This window comes from Camelus ferus, chromosome 12, assembly GCF_009834535.1.
Source record: "Camelus ferus isolate YT-003-E chromosome 12, BCGSAC_Cfer_1.0, whole genome shotgun sequence".
NCBI classification, from domain to species: Eukaryota; Metazoa; Chordata; class Mammalia; order Artiodactyla; family Camelidae; genus Camelus; species Camelus ferus.
In genome coordinates this window covers 57,896,781-57,910,947 of record NC_045707.1, presented here as the reverse complement: position 1 = coordinate 57,910,947, position 14,167 = coordinate 57,896,781, and the positions used below count along the sequence as shown (strand labels likewise).

The 14,167-nt window shown below is 39.2% G+C and overlaps 1 long non-coding RNA gene across 2 annotated transcripts in view; it reads right to left on the bottom strand.

Moving 5' to 3' along the window:
• LOC116667760 overlaps nt 1-14,167 on the bottom strand; it is a 41,536-nt gene that overhangs the window by 16,612 nt on the left and 10,757 nt on the right. The window lies entirely within an intron of this gene.

Below are 14,167 nucleotides of genomic sequence, written 5' to 3'. Positions count from 1 at the left end.
TCATACTGTTGAATGATGGCCAGAGAGCGTCTCTAGCTGCAAAGCTGCAGTAGAATCACCTGCGAAGCTTAGAAACGAACTATTAATGCCTGGGCCACAGACTCAAACAGTAGCATTTCATCGGTCAGGGTGGGGCTTTCCAAAATCATTCTAAATGTGCGGGCCAGGTTTGAGAGTCACCACTTGATGCACCTTAATCCTCAGGGACAGCAAGCCCATGGATTCCAGTCTTTCTCCTAGGGTGGTCTTCTTTGCTTGGGAATGATTTTAAGTGAAGCTAAGTAATCAGATAGCAATACAGAAGAAGTCTTAGCAGGAATAGAAAACAGCTGAATGTAATGGAAAGACTCACCAAAAACTAGTTTCCACCTTTTCCTGAGGTTTGAATAGACCTCCAGTGTAGCTTGGATGGTTGAAAGTGCAGAACACAGATTGACAGGGCCTCCTGGCTGTGGCTCCAGCCAGAGCAAGCCCCAGCTCCTCTGGCACCATTTTTATAGCAAGTTGAAATACTGTAGACTCTGCCTTTTTATTTTGGACGTACAACAGCGCTGTTGGTTTTATGATTTATTTTGGTGCATCATGGCATTAATAGCAAGTATCTGCACTGGAATTATATTTGGATGTGACTTATTAGGCTGCTTTATGCACACACTGATATTTGCTGAATTATTTGGGAACAGGATGTGCCCTGCGTCTTGAGTGGTCCATGAAAGAGCCTCCCCGGTCCAGTAAAATACATACTTCAACTAGCACAATTTTTAAATATCTTAATGCTTCGAGGTAGTAAAATGAAATTCAAAGAAGTATAAAAAAAAAAAGCTGGTGTCTACCTTTTCTTCTGGATGCCAAGGTATCCCTGGCAACAAATCAGTGTTTGCAGTTAGGGAAGAATCTGTTCATGAGTTTATCTTTTCCAAAACCATGGGCAAAATGAACCCTTGCAGCTCAGTATGAGAATTACTTTAAGTTTTGTTTAGTGTTAGTATTCTTAGCGATTCCTTTTTAAAAATAGATCTTCCTTTACTTTGCAGTTCATGCTTTTCCCAGGCTGGTGCAGAGGAGCCTGGTAAGGCTGCAGCAAATAGGGGAAGGACATCTCCCCACCCAAGACAGCCAGTCCTCAGGTCCACAGGCTTTCTGTTGGCATAGGGAGTGGGCTGGGAGGAGACTTATCCATGGGCTTGAGGCCACTGTCTCTTCACTTTCTAGGATAGATCTATTCTGGCCATAAGACATCCTTCAAGTTTATTTCTATATCGTGGCTCTAAAATTATTGGATACCACCAGGTACCTACTGTTTTGGAACAAGGCAGGGAAATGCTGAGTAAATTTTTTAAAAACCATAAAATGTGTCTCTTACTATATTCAAATTTACTCAGAAGAACCAAATATCATTTGTAAAGTTTTGTTCTTTTATTTCTTCTCCACAATAAGAACGCCACCTCCAAACATTTAACCTCTTATTGAGAAGGAACATTAAGATTTTTTTTTTTGACGATTAGTTCTTTAAGGCTTGGGTGTTAAACTAGTTTGTGAATATGTTGTAACAGCGTGACATGAAAGAATGATGGCTTATGGTCAGCCAGTGTGAGTTCTGGTCCCAGCTCCACTACTCACTAGCTCTGTGACATTGAGCAAGTTATCTCATAGTTCTCTGTTCCGGGGGCAGGGCAGGGTAGGGAGGAGAGGGCACAGGGACTGCTCTACCAGCTTTCAGTACTATGGTGCACTTAAACACTATTTACATTTCAATGAAGGAGTTCTAAAAGGAAATGTCATCCAGATTTGCTTTCTTGAAACTCACCTCTGTGTGTAAATTACTCCATTAGCCATCCCTTAGAAGAACCGCAGGGTATCCTCAAGATATGTAGTGCATTGTTGGTGAAAGAGATACCAAGACGGACCCACACCCACCCCCAGCCCCCTCCCACTCTTGTTTTTTCCTTCTGTGGGAAAATTCTGCTTCCCTGGCCTGTGTATCTTGGAAGTTCTGATACATTATTTTGCCTTTCTTGGGGACCCTCAGGACATATGGTAAACTTTTTGATGAAACTAGTGTGACAAGTCTGATCCCAGAGCAGAACCTTCTACTTGGTGATTGTTTCCGTTCTCACAGAACTTACTGTGCAGCTGGTTTTTTTTTTTTTTTTTTTTTTTTTTTTTTTTTTACCTCCAACAAAACCAGGGCAGTAACGTGAGGGCCCCAGCCTGCTGGGCCAGCCGTGGCCGCTCCACTGCCCTGAGTGAGATGGCCACAGTCCAAGATCAGCCGGTCACCCCCGACTCCCTACAAATTTCTGTCTCAGATCCTTCCTAGTCCCTCCTTCTTAGCTTCGCCATCTGCCCTTACTTTCTCACAGAATTTTTATGGGAAAATAGAGGCTACGTGTGCGCTCCATTTGGTTAAAAGTGAATTTCCATGCAGGAAACATTGCTTTCTCTAAAATAAGGTCCGAGATTTTACATAAAAAGCAAGTTTCTCCAAGTTTCTGTGAGGCATTACCCAACTGAAACTCTCATCACGAAAAATAAAAATAGTATGTTCTCTTAACAGGCAGGTCTTTTTGAAGGAAAATGCTGTGTAATTCTAAGTGAAAAAGGACATGTATATTTTTATCCAATGTATTATTACGTCTTCAATGAGGGGAAATAGCTGTCAAGTTAAAAAGAAAAGCTTGTGATAATTGAGGAACATGGTTAAAAACTGGTGCGTGCTTGTTAGAAATTATATTTAAACATTTTTTAACCATGAAACTCCCAAATGTAAGCACAGTGCATGCATAGTATATATCCAAATATTTTGTGAATAAAGGGGAAGTTATCTACTTAGTTGAAATGAGGAGGGAAATTGTCCTCTTTACTGTTACACAGTATGGGCTTATTCAAAATGTTTTTTAAAAATATATCTGTTGAGTCTTAGAAAATTATTGGTAGAATTATCACAGCAAGATTTAGAGGGCTGGACGTCTGTGATGGACCCTCTAACCCCCTTAATCTGGAACATACAAAACGTCCTCTAGATGGAGCACCAGGACTTCCCTTTGTCAGGAGAATTAAGTCTTATTTTTGTGAAAAGAGCTTCAGAACTTCATTTTAAACAGAAAACACTTTAAAGAACCTATTCTTTTTTTTTTTTTTATTGATGTATAGTTGATTTACAATGTTATGTTAGTTTCTGGTGTACAGCATAGTGATTCAGTTTTACATATCTATATCATTTATATGTAGAATCTAAAAAAATGATGCAAATAAACTTATTTATAAAACAGAAACAGACTCTCAGACATAGAAAACAAACTTACGGTTACTAAAGAACCTATTCTTTACTTTGGCGTATATCACGGGGAACATCTACTCTTCGATGAAGGAAATGTTCTATTTTAGGCAACATGTGACAGAGTAAAATGTGTTTGATTTTTAATTCTCCAAGTGAGGTCCACTGAGTTCTGGAAACTTGCCGTGGCATCGGCAAGAGCCAGAAAAGCTGGAGGTGCTCTCTAAAGACGAGTAGACGTGACAGGGAGGGATGAGAAAGACTAAGAGCCACCAGGGTTAGAAAAAGTCCCTTTGCTACATGGAAGCCTTCTCCAAAGGTAGCATCATTGTCTGCCTAAGTGGTAATTGTGACTGTGAAATATAGAAAGGAAGCTGGAAGTCACCTAATGCAGTCTTCTCATTTTACAAAAGAAGAAACTGAGACCCAGAGAAGTAGATGTCTTCTTTTCATATTGATGGAGTTAGCAATGTCACAGACGACATTGAATAAGTAGTGTAGTAAAGCTTTGTGGTTTTAACTGTCTAGCATCCAGTCCCTCATCCTAAAAACACTGATTTTCTTTTGGGTGGGAATTATATTCCCCAAACTGTATGCAATCTTGGAATGGAAGCTGAGGTGTCCCATGAAATTCCTTCTGTATAGCCAAGGGTTATGCATGTGACCCCATCAGTTTCTGAGGGACTTCAAATCATAAGCAGAGCTTTTGTAAGGAAACAGGAAACAGTTGGAGTTCATTTATCTTAGGTGATAACCTAATATTCACCTTACTAAGCATGATTCTTTCTTCCCCCCAGCTTTACTAAGATATAGTTGACTTATAATATTGTGTGAGTTTAAGGTATACAATGTAATAATTATATATATATGTGTATATATATATATATATATATATATATACATACACATACATATATACACGTTGCAACATCTAAGCAAGATTCTTCAACCTTCCTATTAGTTCTGTGACATCTCCAATGGCCTTCTGATAATTCCTCTTTTGCTTAGATTGACCAGAGTCAGTTTCTGATAAGTGCAACTGAAGAACCTTGTGATTCCAACAACTACCATCCACCTAACAATGAGGCAAGACCTTCTTATTACAAATTTAAATCACCTGGAAGGGTCACCTAAAGTCACCAAGAATAACTTAAGATTGATTCATATAGGAAGAATAAAAACATTCTTTTCTAATTGCCCTGTCCAGGAACATAATCAGCATACTATGTTCTAGATTTTGAATTATAACAAATTTCAAATTCTAGTCAATCTGACAACACTATTGTAATACATATTTGTTGCCTAAATAAGCAAAGTTTTCCCTTATGTAATAGTATACCAGAGTATATTCTAAAATTATATTTAAGATAGCATTTATATTTTTTTCTGATGTTAAAAGTAATATTGACTTATTTTGTTCAGGTTTTCCCCTAAATCTAAGAATTACATAAAATGAGTAAAATGTTGCCTCTTTTCCTATTAGAAATGAGGGGAAAAATTTTCCAAACTGGTAAAGTAGTATAAACAGTAAGCTATACAATTATGTGAGCTAGACTAAAATAATAGTGAGATAATATGGCCTTTGAATTTTTTTTTTCCTCATTCAAATTCCTTCTCAAAAGTATCTGGCTTAACCCTGATATGTAGAAAATGTGTTACAGAAACCTCACTTTTCTTTTTAATGTAATTTCTTTTAATATACCAAGCAATAAACACTCACCCCACCCCTTCAATATCTCAGAATATAATTTTTGAAAGGAGTTTGATGTTTACAAAAGTTTCTTAGGCTATTATAACTAATCTTTGAATAGTGCAGTGTGATATGATTTATAAGCTGCCAAGCCTCATGTTTTCACAGTGAAATCTACTAGAAACAGTGAGACCATTCTTATCTTAATGATATTTTAAGGCAGAATTTGCTGTTTGGCTCAGATTGCAAAGCAGGGGAAGAGAATGCCCCATAGCCTGAGAGCACACATACTGGCTGGCTTTCACAAGTGAGCCCGAAGAGGGCTTTTCTGGGCTTGCTACAAGTGCCTTCTTAAAAACAGCAAATTCATTCTGACTGGTGAGATGTGATACCTCATTGTAGTTTTGATTTGCATTTCTCTGATAGTGATATTGAGCATTTTTTCATGTGTCTATTGATCATTTGTATGTCTTGGTTGGAGCATTTCTTGTTTAGGTCTTTTGTGCATTTTTGGATTGGGTTGTTTGTTTTTTTCTTATTAAGTCGTATGAGCTGCTTATATATTCCAGAGATCAAGCCTTTGTCAGTTCCATCGTTTGCAAAAATTTTCTCCCATTGCATAGGTTGTCGTTTTGTTTTACGTATGGTTTCCTTTGCTGTGCAGAAGCTTGTAAGTTTCATTAGTCCCATTTGTTTATTCTTGCTTTTATTTCTATTGCTTGGGTAGACTGCCCTAGGAGAACATTTTTGAGATGTATGTGAGATAATGTTTTGCCTATGTTTTCTTCTAGGAGGTTTATTGTATCTTGTCTTATGTTTAAGTCTTTGATCCATTTTAAGTTGATTTTTGTGTATGGTGTAAGGGAGTGTTCTAGCTTCATTGATTTACATGCTGCTGTCCAGTTTTCCCAACACCATTTGCTGAAGAGACTGTCTTTATTTCATTGTATATTCTTGCCTCCTTTGTCGAAGATTAGTTGACCAGAAGTTTGTGGGTTCATTTCTGGGCTCTCTATTCTGTTCCATTGGTCCATATGTCTGTTTTTGTACCAGTACCATGCTGTCTTGATTACTGTAGCTCTGTAGTATTGTCTGAAGTCTGGGAGAGTTATTCCTCCAGCCTCTTTCTTTTTCTTCAGTAATACTTTGGTAATTCTAGGTCTTTTGTGGTTCCATATAAATTTTATTATGATTTTTTTCTAGTTCTGTGAAATATGTCCTGGGTAATTTGATAGGGGTTGCATTAAATCTGTAGATTGCCTGGGCAGTGTGACCATTTTATAACATTGATTCTTCCAATCCAGGAGCATGAGATTTCTTTCCATTTTTTAAAGTCTTCTTTAATTTCCTTCATCAGTGTTTTATAGTTCTGCATGTGTAAGTCTTTCACCTCCTTGGTTAGATTTATTCCTAGGTATTTTATTACTTTGGGTGCTGTTTTAAAGGGGATTGTTTCTTTACTTTCTTTTTCTGTTGATTCATCATAAGTGCAAAGAAATGCAACTGATTTTTGTACGTTAATCTTGTAACCTGCTACCTTGCTGAATTCTTTGATTAGTTCTGTAGTTTTTGTGTGGACTTTTTAGGGTTTTCTATATATGGTATCATGTCATCTGCATATAGTAACACTTTTACCTCTTCTTTTCCGATTTGGATCCCTTTTATTTCTCTCTCTTTCCTGATTGCTGTGGCTAGCCTTCCAAGACTATGTTGAATAGGAGTGGTGATAGTGGGCAGCTTTGTCTTTCAAAAGTCCACAAATGACAAATGCTGGAGTGGCTGTGGAGAAAAGGGAACCCTCCTACACTGCTGGTGGGATTGCAATTTGGTGCAGCCACTGTGGAAAACAGTATGGAGATTCCACAAAAGACTAGGAATAGACTTACCATATGACCCAAGAATCCTGCTCCTGGGCATATATCCAGCAGGAAGCCTACTTCAGAAAGACACCTGCACCCCAATGTTCATAGCAGCACTATTTACAATAGCCAAGACATGGAAACAGCCTAAATGTCCATCAACAGATGACTGGATAAAGAAGAGGTTGGTATATTTATACAATGGAATACTATTCAGCCATAAAAATGACAACATAATGCCATTTGCAGCAAAATAGATGTCCCTGGAGAATGTCATTTAAGTGAAATAAGCCAGAAAGAGAATGAAAAACACTATGAGATTGCTCATGTGTGTAATCTAAAAAAATAGAACATAAATACAAAACAGAAACAGACTCATAGACATAGAAAGAAACTTGTGGTTGCTAAGGAGGAGGAGGGTGGGAAGAGAGTTCAAAATTTGTAGATGACTATAATTCAATAAAGAAAGTGAAAAAAAACCCCAGCAAATTCATAGCACAACTGAAGAAAAATTACCTTATGAAGCATAGCTCAGATGAAAGGGAAATCAGTTTCCTGGATAGAAGTGGGTTTATTAAATAAAAAGAAAATAGAAAGTCTGGTTAGTAGATTGAAATTTGTATGATTTAAATTCAACCTACTACTTGAGTTTTTTTTTCTTTTTTTTTCTGTTTTTTTAACATTTTTTATTGATTTATAATCATTTTACAATGTTGTGTCAAATTCCAGTGTAGAGCACAAAGTATTATATATTTATTGATCTGTTATATAATTTTTCAGTTATACATGAACATATACATATTCATTGTCACACTTTTCCCTCTGTGTTGAGTTGTTAATGTAACATCCTTTTGAAGGTCACAGTGGGTGTCAGGCAGAAGTACAGGTCAAAACTCACCAGTTTGTGGGGTCCACTCATACTAGATTTTGATCTAGGCAGTGCCCTAGAGTGGCTCTTCAACTAGGTAGCAGTGTAGTGGAGCTGAAGCCAGTTCCTCTTTATAAAAGCCAATTATTAAATTTGCAGGAATTTTATGAGTCAGTTGGAATCACGTTAGTAGCTCAAAATTGGCTGGGGTGGGAGTATTTATTTACACCCTGGAAATCTGCACACACTCCAGGTCTGAGCTCTCCCTTTCCCTCTGAGCTGGTTGTTCAATACTGACCAACACATCACTAGCTGTAAAATGGGGGAGATTTTGTTGAGATTGGGATCTGGGGGTGGGATGTGGAGCTGCCCCTGGGGTTTGGTGTGCAGGGGGATGTGTGTGGATGAGACGGTGAGTGCAGCCCTTGGTATGTCTGTGAGCACTGGGCTGCAGCCCCTTTCCCCTGACCCACAGCTAATTTTCTCCCCTCTGGTCTTTCATAGGAAGTAGTAAACATGATTGTCTCTGGCAAGGTTCACTGATGTTTCAGTTCTGTCTTCTAAAATGCTGTATATAGCCTTTCAGCTTCACACCTCACATGGCATCTGTCATTGTTGATGTAATAATATTGTTATTTATAAATGTAGTGGGGCCTCAGATTTACTAACATGACATGCAGATGTAGAATGAACAATTAGGTTCTGTATTTTTTTCTGTCGCTAACCTTATTATGACCACCATCCACAGCTCTGTTTGGATGGCTTATGTAAATATCCTTTAGAATTCCAGCTCCTTCCCCAGCTGGCATCGAGGTGCGGTGGTGGGTGGGGCTCACTTGTCCTCGTCTGTCTTTGGGAGACTGGCTCTGAGGTCTGTATAGCGTTCTCTGGATGAGCGTTGGTCTCCTCTGCAAATGGCTTGTCTGGACTTCTTCATGGTCCTGCGACCTCTGCTGTACAATTGGTCTTATTCTCGGTGTTCTGATGTTTGCAGCTGCTGATGGAAGCGGCTGTTAACTCCTACTTTGTTCTTCTGGTCATCTTCTCTGGTGATTTTGGGTTCGACTTCAGTTCTCACTGGCTTTGTAGAACTCTGAAGTCTGTGAATCCTTAGCCAAACAGTCCAACCAGAAGACTTTTAATACTAAGGTTGTTCTTTCGTAAGATAGTAGCCATCTTGTGAGCTCTCAGGTCAGACTCTCCACAACCTTCCACAGCATTCCCGTGGAGGCACGTGGTCTCATCTGTCAAGTGGCATCTGAGGGCTGCCGGGAGAGCTGCACTCAGGTCCTGCCTTTGCTTATCCATACTTTGCTTCTACCTTCAGCCCGCCCTTTGTGAAGCCACCTCCTTTTTTAAAAAAAAATTATTAAAAAATTTTTCTGTATTGTGGAGTCTTCCTTCTTCCTCATATTCAAAACTATTGTCATTACCACTTGAATTTATAAGACAAGCAGTAGATATTTGTCAGTGACTGACAGCCCTTATCATGTCTCCTTGAGCTCTTTGATCACTAACTTCACAAACTCGTATCTATTAGCTTGACCTGTGGAGGGCAGTGTTTAGATTCATTCACTTGGAGGAGTTAGCCTGGTCCACTGATGAGGCCATGCATTAAATCTCCCCCTACTCAGATAAAAGAGGCTTTGAAAACTCTACTTCCCCAAGGGTCTTATAGCAGGGGCATACATAAATTCATTCAGTTAACAAATATTTTTGAGACAGTGAAGAAAAGACATGATAAAATGTGTCCCATGCCTTCAAAACTCCACAGCAGGTGAAACAGATCAATAAATATATAATACTTTGTGTTGAGAGTGATGACAGTGGCATGCACCATACATCACATGAAAGGCTGAGATAACTTGATATTGGAGAAGGGCTACCCAGCAGGAGTGATACTAAATTTAATCTAGAAAATGAGTAAGAATTAGCTTTGCTCTACCAGAAAAAAAAGTGGGTATTTGTACCTCTCTGTCTATGGAGATACTGTAATCCTATGCGTTTTCCCATCTATTTTCCCAGAAGTAGTAGTCCTGAGGCATAACCTGTGAAGGAAAGTAGAATTGAGTGCTTTCTTTTAGGCCTAGTGAAAGGCCACCCTGAAGAGAAAGCCCCCTCAAGTGCCAGCCAAGGAAGGGCCATGTCACCACCCCTAATTGCCCTCCCAAAGCACGGAGCCTACTGATTCTTCTAAGTGAGGAAGGTTGATGCTACAATCATGTTACATATAACTAACATCCCCAGCTCTCAGTGGCATACTATGCATTTATTTTTCTGGAGTCTCTTCCATGTTTCCTCAGTCTCCTTGGACTAGTGGCTACCCAGGACATACTCTTCTCCTGGGGAGGGGGCGGGTAGCAGGAGTTCAAGAGAGCAATTCAAAATTCTGAAGCACAGGTAAAGCCTCTGCTGGAGTAGTGTCTGCTAACATTACATTGGCCAGAGAGTCGTGTGACCAATTCATACATCTTTGCGGAAGGGATATACACTTTTCCTACTCCAGTGGGAGGTCCTGCAAAAGCACATAGAAAAGGGAAGACAGAACCTAATTCTGTAACAAGGAGAATATGAATAAAGTACTGAGGACAATAATCTAATCTATCCAAGGGTATTCCTGCCTGTTATCCACATACCACCACATAATCCTGAGATGAAAGTCTTCATCTCCAAGCCACTCAGTGCTAAAAAAAAAAAAGGTCTCCCAAACCCCCAGTCTTGTCACAACTTCCCTGTGTCTTTGAAGTTGCCCTGACTTCTCCCAGTGGAATACTGTAAGAGCAGTCTAACTGAGAGGTGCTCCTGGATTGACTCTCGGACAGCAGAGGAGTAGCTGAAGTCAGCACAGTACTTAGTGGTAAAGAGGCTATTTCTGTTTCTCTTGGGGTTCTCACTCACAAGTTTAATCTCCCCTCTTATCTAATATTTTTCAAGATTTTTCTGGGAAAATACATCTTTTTATACATACATCCTAGTTCTCTGGGTTTTTTCTATGTGTAAACAGATGATTTGGGAACCTTGGGATAGTAAACTCCATCTAGTTAACAGTATCCATTACTAGAAGGTCATTGTCCAGTGATCTGTAGTTGGCAAGCTAGAGACCCAGGAAAGCCAATGGTGTAGTTCTTGTCTGAGTCTGAGTCTGAAGGCAGAAGAAGACTGATGTCCCAGCTCAAAGACACTCAGGCAGAGAGCGGATCCTTCCTTACTCACCTTTTTGTTCTATGTAGTCCTCTGGTGGAAGAGGTGAGCCCACCCACTCTGGGGAGGACAGTCTGCTTTATTCAGTCTCCCAATTCACATGTTAATGTCATCCAGAAAGACCTTCACAGACACATTCAGAATAGTGTTTAATCAAATAGCTGGGGACCAGGTGGTCCTGTCAAGTTGATACATGAAATCAGCCATCATGGTCGTCCTCCTTTTTCTCAGTTCCTCTGTCTCAGGTATGGATCATTGCATGTCAAGGAATAAAATCCTGACCAAGTTATCTTAAGTGAAAAGAACGTGATTGGATAGATGTGGTCATGCAACCCAAAATGCGGTGAAGCATCTTCTCCATCACTTGTTGCTTTGCTTCCTTCTGAGCATCTGCTCCACTCTCCTACCTCCCTTTGCAGAATAACTTTCTTTGCCTATTCAACAGCATGCACGTGACTGGAAAATAACTACCATCCCTAATTCTGTGTGACCACAAAGCCCACATGTGACTTTCATCTCTGTGATTTATGTTTCAATACTTGCAAAAGAAAATTGGATCTGTTGTAGGACCACCATATATTATTTCATTTAACATCAAGGTAGCCAGAGAAAGTAAGTGCATTAGTTTTCTGTTGCTGCTGTAGCAGATTACCACTAACTTAGTGACTTAAAACAACAAAAATGTATTATCTTATGGTTCTGGAGATCAGAAGTCTGAAATGAGCTTCACTGGGTTAAAATCAAGATGTTGGCAGGACTGGATTCCTTCTGAAGGCTCTAAGAGAGAACGCATTCTATTGACTTCCAGAATCTCCCTGAAATCCCTGGCTTGTGGCTGCTTCCTCGGTCTTGGAATCTCTCTTCCACTCTGTTCTTTCTGACTTCTGCTTTCACTGATAAAGAATCTGTGGTTACATTTGGGCCCACAAGGAATTAAGTTAAAGGGATCATTAAGTTGATTACACCTTTAAGTCTCCTTCACCGTGTAAGGCAAACGTCACAAGTTCTGGGAATTAGGACATGGGTGTCTTTGGGAGCCATCCGTCCACCTATCACAGTGAGAGTTGTAAAGATGTGATGCCAACGGAGCAGAGGCCATGCCATCTCTGAGGGGGGTTTCTCGGCATAAGAAGAGTGGAAAGAGTAGGCAAATTAGATAACATCCCTACTTCATGTTCCCAAACAAGGAACTGCTCACTAGTAGGTTGTAAGGCTGGCCCTCCACCTCTGCTTAAATTTTTTCAGCCTCTGCTTCTTTCCCCTGCACTGGGATCTGTCATTGCTTCCATATTGGTAATTCACTTACACTCCTTTTTTTTTTTTTTTTTTTGAACTAGAATCAACTAGTTTGGTATTTAATTTCCCTAAAGCTCAACTCTCTATTATAATACACATGCTGAATGCCCTTTGACTCATAGAGAGCCACTGAATGGGGTGGAGGTGGAGTTGGGAATCTGTGCTTCTAATATACTCCTTACATGATCCTTGCACACACCAGTTTGAGAACCACCACTGTACCTAGGTAAAGCTGATACACTTATCTTGTTAGCAGAGAAGACTGAAGAAAACCTTCCAAGAGAACTAGTGTTTTTTCACTGCAGCTTTTGGGAGATAATGTAACAATTTTGCATGTAACTCAGTAAGACTCTTATTCGGCCGAGAGCCAGGGAAGAGGTCGTGTCAAGATAAGGGGTGAACACTTTTTGGACTGATCTGACCTTTATGTGACTCTCAAATCACAAAGAAGGGCTTAGTTTTTCTAAGTTATGTTTTCATACTGACATGTGCTCTGCTGAAAACCACAACAATACCTTGTCTTTAAAGGCAGTTTTTCTGTATTAACCTTGCCAACTTAGAAAAAGTAGATGATAAGTTGGTGTTCAGCACTCCAGAATGGTTTCAGTGGCTATTGTCATAAATCAAGCCATCAGGTGTCTGAGTCAGAATCTCGGTGTTACAGGAAGTCATCTCAATCATGACATTTAGGGATCTGGCAGGTTTTCCTTTATCTCTTACATAATTTGATTCAAGTATGAGATATTTTGATATGCTTTCTTTATAAATTTATAGTTGTTTGTCTTGAATAACTTGGACAAAATTGGTTGGAGGGTTAAATTTGATAAGTATTTACCTGTGAATCATAGATGACTCCATATCACAAGTTTGTAATTAAGTTGAGAAAGTAAGTTGCGAATATATAAAGTGGTAATGCAGAAAACAAGAGTATATAATTTTTGATAGTTGATGCTTCTGTTTTTGACAGTACAGTAGATTAGATGACCTAAAAGTTTATCAGCTATACAATACTTGCGCATGCCGAATAAAATAAGATAGTCATTCCTTTAAGTGGTTGGATGGAAGTAAGAGATATCACCAGAGGGCAAAAACAAAGCAAAAACTAGATTTGGCCTGCCTTCACTTTGAGTTTGAGATCTGAATTCATTCTCTGTATTCTGGGAACCCTCAAGTTGAGAAGTTAACATGAAATTCCTTGGAGCAATAGGCTGAAGTAGATGCAAACTCTTCTTTGGAGGGACACATCTTCAACCACGGCAGTAAAGAATTCCCATAGATAATGCCCTGCCAGACATGGACCCAAAATTCAAAATCGCAAAACCTATGAGGTAATCCACTGTAAATTCGAGAAGCAAACACGCCTAACAACAGGATTAGAACCCTCCTCCTCCTGTGAAATTCAAGCATTATCCCTCAGCAGCTCTAAAATGAGTACATCTAAAATGACTGAAGATACAAAACGGAATCGAAAGCACGCGAAACCCACTTAATTTATATTGCTATACATGCAGTGCACCTCATATGTTACACTATATATTATAAATGCACGTGTAATGTGCTATAGTATGTGAGTGCTACAGTAGTTTAGAAAAGAAAGAGAACTGCAAGAAATACTGGTTTTAGATCTTGAACTTGATGCTAAAATGTTGACAGGAGGAAACTTTAGTTGTGGGAACATTACTTCTTTCAAGATAAAGATATTGCAAATCAGTGGCACCATAGCAATTTGGAAAACTAATGTCCCTATAAAATACAACACATTAACTTCTGTGGGTGAGCTTTAAATTGAAATCATGACCAACACAGATATCGCTTATGACGCGCAGTCATGTCTGTATTCAGAAAAGCTAAGATAGATATCATTTGTAAATTCAGTTATATGAAACATTCCAGAAAGTGCCAAGCAACACATTTCCTGAAAGCAAAAATAAAATACTGCAAAACTATCTCATAATAAGACAGTTAAACTCTTAAAA